General features: G+C 49.9%; 1 long non-coding RNA gene and 1 pseudogene across 1 annotated transcript; both read right to left on the bottom strand.

Moving 5' to 3' along the window:
* Positions 1-872: 872 nt before the first annotated feature.
* Positions 873-1,299, bottom strand: LOC101833344 (annotated as a pseudogene).
* A 4,608-nt stretch (positions 1,300-5,907) lies between these two features.
* LOC121135112 lies at positions 5,908-12,130 on the bottom strand. The gene is made up of 3 exons (XR_005872295.1): positions 11,942-12,130; positions 11,222-11,310; positions 5,908-9,337 (listed from the first exon to the last, which is right to left on the bottom strand). It is a non-coding gene; the product is annotated as an uncharacterized LOC121135112 (long non-coding RNA).
* Between the last annotated feature and the right edge of the window lie 865 nt (positions 12,131-12,995).

The following is a 12,995-nucleotide window of genomic DNA, read 5'->3' on the forward strand; positions in this document are numbered from 1 at the left end:
GTTTTCTGAGAGCACAGCGAAGCTGTGTTCCAGGGGCAGCCAAGGCTGTACCTCATGTTGGCAGCCAGACTTGGTGATGTGTTAGAGTCACCCAGGTGGTACTGGTTTTGAAGGCATGAAGGTCACGGAGAGCAGCTGAGCTTGGCCCTTGAGAGGCCATTGGTGAAGGTGCAGCCTCAGTGGCCCAGGACTGAAGGGTGCATGCAGAGAAGCTGAGGTTCAGCACCATGAAGACAGCCTATGAGAGGCTATTGATGAATGTTCGGCCCAGTTGCAACAGAAGACCCCAGAATGGTTTTTTGTTGCTGTTGTTAAACAATACTACCGTTGAAAAAGAAACACACACATAAGACATTTTGATTCTTATTCTTTGAGTTGCAAAAATCAAGGTTTGGCTAAGTTATAAACATTCTTTTTCATGGGATTATTTGCATAACTCCAGTCATGCTCAGTGGCTGTAAATTCAGAACTGTTTCTTAATACAAAACAAAACATAACAAAACAAATAAAAACCCCACTAAAACCATAAAAATACTTAGCCCCTGTATTTAAGTAAGTTCATTTACATTTACATTCCAGGGGTTGCTACATTACTTATAATTTTAAAGGTCACACCCAAAGGAGAAAACAAGCCACCTACAAACTGGCATTATTTGTTTAATTTCTTGGCTTTATTCCTTGCCCTTAATTTGTCAATGTAGCAAACAGATTTCAACTCTGCTATGCAAGTGGCCGGGGAATCTGCTCAGCAATTAACTTTGGAGTTCAATTTCCTATCGGCAACATGCTGTATGTGTGTGTGTGTGGGATCACTAACTGAACCACAGGTATTAAATACTGAAAAAAATCAGAGGTCTTACAACTTATTTTATTTAACAACGTAGGAGGTTCGCAGCCATCGGCAGTTCCAGTGCAGTTCAGGTGCGATTGGGAATTCAGAAGGCTCTGTGGAGCTGCTAGTGTCTCGGACCTTGTAGGTAAAACACACACATGTGTTCACTAGCACGTGTGAAGGGATCTCTCTGAAGTTGGCCTCATTGCTCTCGTTCTCAGCAAACTGCCCTGGTCCACTCAACATGGCTCTTATTGCTCCCGATGTTGATGCACATTCTATCTCAATAAATTCGTGGCTATCAGAAGACATTAACTTGACATACACAGTTTCAGGGCCTTCACAGCCGCCGTAGGTTTTCTCTTCCTCATCCATTGTGTTCTTATAAAACCCTACTTGATCCCGCAGAACTTCAGTAGTTTCTAACCAGTCCCGAAGCCACCGCAGCTGGGTCACCACAGCCCCTATTCAGGGCTGCCCCCCACCCCCGCTTCCCAGACCCCAGCCTTTTGGGGATGCCATAGGATGGGCACCAAGGACAGCAGCAGCAGTGGCATGGAGCCAGCCGGAGCCTAGAGGACAAGCTGTGTGAGCTGCAGAGGCCAGAGCTGGAGAAGAGACCCAGCCCCTTGGAGCAGCCCAGAAGACCGTGAGTAAATCCCAGGCACTGTGTGGTTGGGGTTTGGTTTTGCTTTGATTGTGGCTGTGTCCTGATGTTTCCCTCTTGAAATAAAGTATTTTACTGGAGCCCACAGTTGAGAGATTTTTGAATTTTAAAAGACTTTGGGTTTTAAAAGAGATTGGTTATTTTAAAGGGACTGAAATTTTAATGTGTTTGAATTTGCAAAGACCATGGTACTTCTAAAGTTATTTGTGTTTTTGCTGGACGTTGGTGGCGAATGCTTTTAAACCTAGCACTCGGGAGGCAGATGCAGGCAGATCTCTGTGAGTTCGAGACCAGCCTCGTCTACAAGAGGTAGTTACAGGACAGCCTCCAAAGTCACAGAGAAACCCTGCCTCGAACCCCCTCCCCCCAAAAAAGTTATTTATGTTTTTAATGTGAGATCTTGGGGATGAATTAGAAAGGAAGGCTTGTGGCTTAATAGCGATATGTTTGAGTCAAGTTGACAAGGGGCCAGTTATGGCTTTGTGTGTCAACTTGGACATACGCTAGAGTCCTCAGAGAGGAAGGAGCCTCAGTTGAGGAGATGCCTCCATGAGATCCAGCTGTAAGACACTTTCTCATTTAGTGATCAATGGAGGAGGGCCCAGCTGCTGGTGGGTAGTGCTGTTCCTAGGCTGGTGGTCCTGGGTTCTATAAGAAAGCAGACTGAGCAAGCCATGGGGAGCAAGCCAGTAAGCAGCACCCCTCCATGGCCTCTGCATCAGCTCCTGCCTCCAGGATCCTGCTCTGCTTGAGTTTCTGTCCTGACCTCTGATGGACTATGATCTGGAAGCATAAGGCACATTAACCCTTTCCTCCTCAACTTGCTTTATGGTTGTGGTGTTTTTGTCACAGCCATAGAAATCCTAACTAAGACAATGTCATAGAGTGGGTGCTCCCGCTAGTCTGGTAGCTGGCAGTCAGAGAACAAAGCCACAACAGGTCTTGTCCCTCCAAGACTGGACAGTGGCTTCCTGGTCTCCCCCGACTTGTAGAAGCTACTCTTTCACCTCAGCTACATCTTTATACAGGGGTCTCCTCTGTGTCTCTATCCTGACAATTGTTTCCCTCTTTTCCAATGACAGCCCAACGGATCAGGGTTTGGCATTGTCACTTCAGTGTGACCTCATCTTGCACACTCTTGCATAGAGGTTATTTCCAAACAAGCACACGTTCTGGGGTTCTGGGGTTCTGGTGTTCTGGGTCAAGCAATTCAGTCTTCACCAGTGCCTTAGCAATATGGACCCTACTTAGCAAGAAGCCCCTAAACTTCCCCACCAGAGGCGTGTCCTTTTCCATGAGATTTCTGATCATAGCTCGTGTTAAAGGCCAGGTTTGTTTTACCCACAGAGTTTTAAAAAATGTTGATGCTTTGGTCGGATGTCATGGACAGGTTTGTTTTTATTGTTAGGAAGTGCTGATTTTAGATGTCCGGGAGCTTATTTTTATCTGGCAGGAAGTGGACCTTGTTGATGCGTTTCTTAGTTGGCTGTCTCTTTTTGGAGGAAGGTTGCTAGAAAACCACAGTGGGCTCTGAGAAGACTGGGGTTGAATGCCACACAAACCCAGGTTATAATTATACTATCCTCCGCCATAGATTTCCCCAAAACAGCCTCTCTGTCCCTCAGAATGGGAAGCTTCTCAAATAATGGTTCCATTTGTTATTCACAATGTGACAGCCCGGTGATTGCCTTTTATTTAAGTGAAAGGTCAAGAGGCTTTGATTTAAACAAGGGTTGAATCGAAGGTGTCATGTCCACAGAGGTGACACACCGTGAAAGATGGAAGACAGACATTGTGTGCCCTGACTACATGCTGCTACCGCCGTACTTACCTGCTGACATAGCATATTCTCATTCTGGGGGAGGGAAACAGTCCAGCCCACACTGTACCTGCACTTGCATTGTTTCAGAAAGTAGGTCTTGGGAAGTTCAGTTCCTTACAGAAGACACTGTCTTTTGGCAGGGCGGGGTCAGGAGTCAAGGACTCCCTTCCGAATGTCTGCTGCTGGGGAGTACAAAGCTCTGGAAACTATGATGCCCTGTAGCTGGCACACACTGGTTAGGTTATCTGGAAGGAACTGGTTTCCATTCTCTGAAAGGCCACCCAGAATTGAGTCACTTAGCCTCTTGTAACTGTCTTGAGGGGGTTTCCATCTCACAGAATGCAATGCCCTCTTCTGCCCTCTTCTTACAATGTGGAGGAACACACACACACACACACACACACACACACACACACACACACACACACACACACACACACACGGCACCCCTCAAACTCCAGCTCTCTGTGGGAGCTGGACCAGAGCTCAGAGAGCACCACCAAACCTATCCTTGGTAAACAGCTTAGGCTTCTTCCAGTGCTTTGTAAGGTTATGAATAACTCTGCCTTCCACACTGGTGAGGGGTGGTCTCAGATCATCTGTCAGGTACCTGCTGTGTCCCACCCCCATTTAACCCTTGCAAGCACACGAAGTGACAGTGTGTGTTATGAAATTGCTGCAGAGGGTGAGGCGATGTCCCTAGGTGCTCAGGATGAGACGCCATGCCGAGGTCTGGCTCACGTATCTCTTGTAGAACAGTCAACATGACTTCTCATGCTCGGGTGAGAAATCTGCTCTACTCACTGGGCTTCCCAGAGGGACAGACAACGTACAATATCAATACTACAGCTTCTCTCAGTGAGTTGACCTCTTCCACTTCAGGGAGGGGGCTGCCTACCCAGAGGACCCTCCTCCCCGCAGGACCCCAGGAGCAGCTCAGAGTGAGGCCACCTCGGTATTCAGCTGGTCAGTGGCCACCAGAGCACTTGCAGGACTGGGGTTCTCCCGCTGCACTTGAGGGCCTCTGTTCATCTCCTCTTCCTGACTCTGAGATACCAAAAGTGACCCCTGTAAGGATTCAGGCACTATGCCGGCCTGCCCCGTCACCTGGCAGAATGCACTCAGGCAGTACCCTGGTCAGCCCAGGGTTCCATGGTGGTGTGGTCTGCACGCAGGTACAAAGGACCCTTTAAAAGACAGACCCCGCCCACTTACGCTCTCCTTCCTGCTCTCTTCTCTCTTTCCACTCTCCTCTCTTTTCTCTTTCCTGCGGTTCCTCTGGGGCAGACATGTCTTCTCCTGTCTCCCTCTTCTCTTCCGTCCTCTCTCTGTCTCCGTGTCTCTTTACCTCTTTTCTCTTTCATTCCCCCTCCCTTCCCCTTTCTAATAAAACTTCTCACTTACACTCTGTCCGCCTGCCATGTCCGCCCCCCGTTCCCACCCCATCACCCTCGCCTGCCATGGAATCCGCCAAGGTCCCCCATGTAAGGTCCTCCTCAAGCTTTATCATAGCTACTCCCCCTTCTCCTGTACCTTTGTTACTGGCTAGGAACCAATTTTTTTTTAAATTTTATTTTCCAGTTTAAATTTGGATAAGAAACAAGGTTGCTTCACAAGTCAGTTCCAGGTCCCTCTCCCATTCCCTCCCTTTCTCCCGAGCCCCCCCCCGTTATCCCCTCACTTCCCCAGGGAGGGTGAGGCCCTCCATGAGGGTGTGCATAGTCTGTCATTTTATATAGGGCAGGGCCTAGACCCTTCCCCAAGAGTTCAGGTGAGAGTGCATCTCACATTGTTCTATTGGAGTCGAAAGTCCGTGTGTATACTTGGGATGGGTACTGATCTGCTGCCCAAGGCTCAATAGATTCCCTAGGCCTCCTCACTTACACCCAGATTCAGGGGGTCTTGATCAGTCCCATGCTGGCTTCCCAGGCTGATGCCTGGGATTCAAGAGTTAACCTTTGTCTGGTCAGCTGTTTCTGGGGGTTAAACCAGCCCAGTCTTAATCCCTTTGATCATCAGTCCTCCCTCTCTGTTACTGGCTTTCTTGAGTTCAGCTCAGTACTTAACCAAGGGAGTCTGCCTCTTCTTCGATCAGCCACTAAATAAAGTTTCTGTTTCCCAGACTCTCTGGCCATAGGATTGAAGGCTGGCACTCCCCAGATCTATGTCTAAAATCCATATATGAGAGAGTACATGCCATGTTTCTCTTTTTGTGACTGGGTTACCTCACTCAGGATGGTTTCTTCTAGTGTTGTCCATTTGCCTGCGAATCTCATGATTCCATTATTTTTTTCTGCTGAATAGTACTCCATTGTGTAGATGTACCACATTTTCTCTATCCACTCTTCAGGTGAGGGACATCTAGGTTGCTTCCAAGTTCTGGCAATTACAAATAAAGCTGCTATGAACATAGTGGAACAGACATCTTTGTTGTATAAATGGTCATCTTTTGGATATATGCCTAAGAGTGGAGTTGCTGGGTCTTGTGGTAGGTTTATTCCCATTTTTCTGAGGAATCTCCATACTGATTTCCAAAGTGGCTGAACCAGTTGGCACTCCCACCAGCAATGGAGGAGTGTCCCCTTTTCACCACATCCTCTCCAGCATAAATTGTCATTGGTGTTTTTGATTTTAGCCATTCTGATAGGAGTGAGATGGTATCTGAGAGTTGTTTTGATTTGCATTTGGGGCCCAACCTCAGTTAGTCCCATCAGCAGCACAGGCCTCCGAGTGTCTACCATTACTCCATGCTGACCCCCGCACCCCAGCTCCCGGGGGGCTATTTATTGGGAGTTGTCTGTGTTCTGACTGGCTGGCCACAGGTTCAGAAAGACGGACTCTGGTGCTGATGGGCCCGTCCTCAGTCCTCATATTCAGTGCTTCCAGGAGAGCTGAGTTCCACTGAAAAGTTCCTATGCACACGCTGCTGTGTCCCCGCCATACAAAAGAGCGCCTCTGTAAGGTGTCAGCTGTCGTCTGGCTCTGCTGACAGGACTTGAATGTTCTGGGGAAGAGCGTATCTGCATGGGTAGCGTTGGAAAATTGGGCTCCCTCCAAGAGAGATGTTGAGGGGCTGCTCAAGCCAGAGAATGTGCCACTTCCTGTGCGCAGTGCCCCTTGCCCCCTGGGTAGGGGATATGGTGTGTGCATGGGGGGCGGGGCTGACTGGGAAAATGGGAAGTGGAAGTCAGGTGGCAGCAAACCTTTGCATGTGAACAGGCACGACAGGCCCGAGCATTGTCACTCATGGCCAGCCCTCCCGTATAAACCCAGTGAGATGCCGTTCTGAACGCTTCCTTGGTGTTAACCAGGGAACAGAAAGCCAACAAGTGTCAATCCCCCCAACCCCCAGTGCTGTGATGTCTGTACTCAGGGGTCAAAGTGACAAAGCAGGATTGCTGAGTGAAGATCTGGTGTGACTTGCAGGTCTGAGTACAAGGCTTGTCCAGCTTCACTGGACTTGGGCACACACGTGGAGAAAAGACCCGTCTTCATAGTTCATGGTTACAGTTAGAAAATGGAGAAAGAGAGACAGCAGGGGTAGCCAGCACGGCAGCCTGCAGTATGTATGAAACTCACTCTGACCAGCCAGTCGTGGCCGTAGTGGATAGACTTTGGCAGGTCAATTATGGCTATGGTGGCCTGCAGTATCCTGACGTTATTCTGATGAAATGCAAACATATGTACCCATGTCCTTGTGTGTGTGAGATCCTTGCACTGGGCTGAGCGTCTGGTATGCTGCTTCAAGAGTTCCCAGCATCCCTGGCTGTATGTAGATGGAACTTGGGGGCACCGGGTGTCTGTTTGCCTTTTCTTGCTTCTTTGACCTTCAGCAGAAAGGCAGGGGTCACATGGCTTGTCCATCATGGGCAGAACATTTTGTTGAGAACTGAGTAAATCCCAGATAACCCAGGCTTGGAGCGGAGCTCATCAAGCTCCTGCAACTTCCACTAAGCTTTTAAGGCATTTCTAAAATTGAACGATGAACTCGCAGGACTGAGCCCAGGGGTAAACTGAAGAATGTTATCTGTGTGGAGTAGATCCCTGCAGATGGCTTGACCGTGGCCAACAGGAATGTCATGACTGTGAGCAACGGAAAGCTGTAGAACCTGGGCCCAAACCACACAGGGGTCTCTTTAGCCTACTTTAGTAGAGAGTGAACCCACATAGCAACTTCATGACTAGTTGACCAGCTTCTTGGAAGGTGTCTCTAAGTGAGGCAGACCTCTAGCTTCACCTACCCTAAAGCTAAGGATGCCACCAGGTACACCCGAACCCTACAGAGGTGACTCTTCACTGTGCCGCTACCCACCAATCTGATGTTCCTTCCAGTGACCAGGACACTGTATTGACTTATGACTTTCCCCTGTGGCTCTAAAAGTTCATTGTCACTTCTTGCTCGGTGGATCCGTCACTCAGGCTAACCTAAAAATCTATGTTCTCAGGCCATAGTCGCTCATACCTGGCTCACTATAAACCATAATCACTCATAACTGGCTCACTGTAAACCAGTCTTTATTTCCCTGAAGGCAGAGTTGCAGCTCCCTGCTTCGCCGCTGGTCCCAAGCCATTTTACTTATGGCTTTTGAGCTTCTTTGACAACATGATCTCTCAGGGTCTAGACGGTTCCAGGGAGATATTTGTTGGTCTGTCCCACTGTGGCTGGGTATGTCCAGATGCATTTAAATCATGGCCTCCTTGGGTTAGCCTGTGCTGTGCAGGCGACTTGGTTTAGCTCACAGATTAGGGAGCCTCACCAGCTTTTGTAGGGGAGGTAATTCAAATCTTTATTTTGCCAATTGCTTGAGAGAAGGCTCACTGACAGACATTTCATCCCTTGTCTGTGTTCTTTAAAATTATCATTGTAGAACAGTGAAATACAACTCAGTCACTCAACTTGAATGTGACATTTCCAGGTTTTGTCACATGCTCAACCGTGCCCCCTGAAGAGATATGTTCACATCCTGAATCTGGCACCTACAAGTGTAGCTGTGATGGTGTCAACATTACACAACTAGGGTCACCTGGATACGGAGAGTTGATGAGGAATCTTCTAGACCAGATTAGCCTGTGGGCATGCCTGTGAAGGGACTGTTTTGATTGTTAGCTGATGTGGGAGAACTCAGTCCACTGTGGGTGACAGCATTCCCTACATAGAGAGTCCTAGATGGTACAAATGTAGATAATGAACACACACACACACACACACACACACACACATTCATTCTTTCTGCTCTTGACTATGAATATGACTAGATGCTTCAGATTCATGTTGCCTAAAATTCCCTACAATGGAAGGGTTTTTTTTTCTTCCAGAGTATTCTATCACAGCAACAAAATGAACCAGGCCAAGTGACTTTACCTGGAAATAAGGTCGTTGCAGACGTAGTCAAGCAGAGCTCATGATAGAAATGGGTGGGCTCTGAATCCGATAGTATTGATGTCTGTGTGCAGAAAATACCATGTGAAGTCAGAGGTGCACAGAAAACTGTGAAGATGGATTCTCCTCTCTAGAGAATGCTCCTGTAAGCCAGGGGGTGGGGGCAGAAGTGCCCGTAGCCATGAGAAGTTGGACGAGGCAAGTGATGTCCCGTCTTTCCAAGACCGGGCACATGTTGTCAATGTTTCCAGTCTTCAGGAAAGAATAGATTTCTGGAGGAAATCCCAACTTTTGTTACCTTGCTAGAGCATCCTTAGGATGCTAACATGCCATTTGGTGAGCCCAACGCCCTGCCCGATGGACCATTATCTCCACCCATGTTCAACTTCACTCCACCCCTGCGTCTCCGCAGGCTCCGCCTGTAAGTGGGCGTTACAGTGGCGTGGTGCTGTGCGCCGCACCGCGCAGGCCAGTGTGGTGTGCACTGTACGGACAGCAGCTTTGACCGCCACGCTTCTCTTTCCCTCAAAGGAAGGAACCGGGGGACAACCCCGGCAGTCAGAAGAGGCCCGTCTGTGAGCAGGGCGGCTCAAGGTCTGAAATCCACCGGGTATGGTCTGGAGAAACTTGTTTGGCCTGTTATTTAAATAAAATTCTTTTGAATAGGTAACATATTCACATGGTTTAAAAATACATCAAAAAGGGAACATTGTGAAAGCTCCCTCCCTCTTCCATATTTACCCACCTCCTCCACAAGCCTCTTCCGCACTGCCCCCAGGAAACCCTCTGATTAATTGTTCATGAGCTCCTGGTATTTTTGAATGCACATAAAAGATAAAAATTACATGTTTTTATTTCCCCCTCTTGCTATTTTTTGGAGAAAAGATTGCACAAGATGCACACTGCATATACAGGGTCTGTAACTAAATCGATGGGTTTTCCTCTTGGTGAGGGCAAAGCCAAACCGAGCATAGCCAAGGAGTCAATGGTGCGAAGACTGGATTCCTCCCAGCAACGAAAGGGAGCAATATTGTTATTGCTAAAGCAGTCCTCTCTCCTACGAAGGAAGCTTGGAGGCTTTTTTCCTGGAGCTGACACGTGTACATCTAGGAAAACAATGTACTGGGGTGGGATGGGGAGCACATCCTGAGCATGCGCAGTTTGTGATGCACACTACTGAGCATGCTCACTTCAAGGTCATTGTTTAAGAAGGAAAGATGGCAGAGGCGCCCTTGGCTTGCCTCGATCGGGGCTATGAAGGCTTATCTGAAAAATCAGAGCATTCCTGGGCACGTTTAACTTGTGTCATAAAGATGGCTGACACAAATACTTCTGGGGCTCTTAGCTTTTGTCATGTGTTGATTCTTCTTTCCAGAGAGTACGTGCGCCCCAAGGAAGGACCACTTAAAGATGTGCACGTCTTCACTGACTTGATCTACCCTGGAGGTCTTCAAACTCCATCACACAGAGCCTTGGCTCTGCTCCCCTCTTCTCGTGTCTATTTTTCATTAAAAATATCTTTTTTAATAGCATCATATGTATTTATGAAGTATTTAAACACGCTCACTCCTCTTATCCCCCCTCCATTCTCAATGAACCCCCTTTTCTGCACAACAGTCCCCCTTCTTGCATCCATGTCTCCCCTTTAGTTTTGTAATCTATTCCTGCTGGTTAGTTTTCTGTCGCTTTGTCACAAGCTGGGGTCATCGTGAAGGGAACCTCAATTGACAAAAGTGCCCCCATCAGATCAGTCTGTAGGCAAGCCTGTGGGGATTTTGTTAGTGATGGGCGTGAGAGGGCCCAGCTCCCTGTGGGTGGTACCAACAGTGTTTGGTGGTCCTCGTGTTTTTAAAAAGCAGGTTGAGTGAGTCACAGAGAGCCAGCGAGTGAGCAGCATTTATCTCCATGGCCCCTGCTTCAGGTCCTGTCTCAAGTTCCTGCCCTGTCTCCCCTCAATAATAAACCACAATCATAAGCTGAAATAAACCCTTTCCTCTCCAAGAATATGTAGGCAAAGGATCGCTGGCTAATTGGGCGTGTGACTACAGGCACACGCTCACAGATGACCACAGTCAGCAGAGACAAGCTGGAGGGAGGTGAATTCAGCACACCTCTGCAATTAGTTACTGCTAACGCTGGCAAACTAGCCTCCATCTTTCCCCCACGCTTCCTTTGGTCCACAAGCCTCTTTCTCCCAGGATTGCGGGAGAAAAACCATTTCCCTCGATACCTCTTCCCACAAACAATTGCCGTCTTACTAATGAGAGCCATCACTTTTTTTGGAAGTCTGGTGTTTGGCATGGGTCTCACTGGGCTGAGCTAATTGTTCTCAAGGGGTGCTTCCTTCTGGAAGCCCTGATGGAGAAGCCATTTCCTAGGCCCTGGCAGCCCCAGAGTGGCTGTTTCTCTTAGCAGGTCAAGAGCCACACCTGGGCCGAGAGCTATAGCCACACCACTTGAGGAAATGCCACAAAAGGAAGCTTCCTTTGAATCACCATTCATTTTTTCTTAGACACTTACACAGCGGAGGCGAATCCACTCCCACTGAAGTTCACAGAGATACGGTGTCCGACCCCCCAGGTCCTTTAATATTCGGAGTCAGAGAGCACCTGGGATCACAGAGGCCGGAAAGGGGCAGATTGGATTGGGAGGTGCAGAGGGGTATCTCTGTAGTGTGTGCTCAGGGTCAAGGCACGTCTGTGTCTCCCCACTATTAGACAAGCCCTGCCCCAGCCTGCACCCCATCCTCCCTGCACCCCATCCTCCCTGCACCCCGTCCTCCCTGCACCCCGTCCTCCCTGCACCCCGTCCTCCCTGCACCCCGTCCTCCCTGCACCCCGTCCTCCCTGCACCCCGTCCTCCCTGCACCCCGTCGCCCCGCACCCGTCCCCGCACCCCGTCGCCCCGCACCCCGTCGCCCCGCACCCCGTCGCCCCGCACCCCGTCGCCCCGCACCCCGTCGCCCCGCACCCCGTCGCCCCGCACCCCGTCGCCCCGCACCCCGTCGCCCCGCACCCCGTCGCCCCGCACCCCATGGCCCCGCACCCCATGGCCCCGCACCCCATGACCCCACACCCCATGGCCCCCTGTATCACATAATCTCCCCTGTTTCTCATCCTCCTCCTTGACCCCTACCCCCTATGCACCCACTCTTCTCCCTGGGCCCCCATTTTCCTTTCTGTGCTCCATCCATTCTTACACCCACCTTGTACCCCACGTTCTACCTCTACAACCTCTTACCTCCTCTGGAACCCCATCCTCTGGAGCTGCGCCCCATCTGCCCTTCCTTGTTGAAACTCAGAGCCTCCAGTCACCCAAGGGCAACCGGATTCATTTCTAGTTACAGTTTGGTGCCTTCCCAAGTGCCCTGGCTGCTTGTCCTCTAGGGGGCAGCAGACTCCACACAAAGTGGCAGAGCCTGCAACACTGTCCTTTCCCTGACTTTAAACAGAAAGGTCTCCCAGCTGGCCCAGTCCCACTTCCCTTGTGGCTCCTATGCAGTTTCCTGCGAGCACGGGCACCTACAAGCACATTCATGCACACACAACATTACTACTTCACACACATAGACACACACACACATACAGTTTCACAGATACTTACAACACATTTACACATACATACCTACCCTCTCCTTACACACATGCACACACAGTCACACTCTTACACACACACACACACACACACACACACACACACACACACACACAGGACAGTGCTAGCCCCTGCCTCTGCCCTCCCCACCCCTACCCATGTTCTTTAGCTGTTAGTTACAAATAAGTGCAGCCCTGGGCTCCCTGTCCTGGTGCCATCCTTGGTTTCTGTGGCAGCTTGTAAAGGACACCACAGCATGCTGGGCGGGCGACAAGGGAGTGCATGTGACTTCCCAGGGTGATCCCCAGGCCTGCGGGTGCTGACAGGAACTACCTGCATGTGTCTGTATTAGGGGCTCCTGTGTCCCCGGGCATGATGCCTTGGTGGAACCCTGACGTGAGTGATGGTGACGTTTTCTTTGTGACTCACCCGTGCCCACAGAGAGTGACCCGGAATGCCAGACGTGCCAACGACTCAACCGAGCACTTGGCACCGCGTGAGCCCGTGGCTGCCAGCAGCATGTGATCCAGGGCTCCAAAGCCTGGGAGTCTCCGGTTGCCTCTTCTCCCAGCTGTTCCTTGGAGGGCAGTTGGGGCAGCAGCGAGTGACTCCCATTACAGGTGGACGGAGGATCTGGAAGAGGGCGTGTGAGTGGAAACTCTGGGAATCTGAGCAGTACAGGACAGATGGAAGCTGGCCC

Source organism: Mesocricetus auratus, unplaced genomic scaffold, assembly GCF_017639785.1.
Source record: "Mesocricetus auratus isolate SY011 unplaced genomic scaffold, BCM_Maur_2.0 Super-Scaffold_100031, whole genome shotgun sequence".
NCBI classification, from domain to species: domain Eukaryota; kingdom Metazoa; phylum Chordata; class Mammalia; order Rodentia; family Cricetidae; genus Mesocricetus; species Mesocricetus auratus.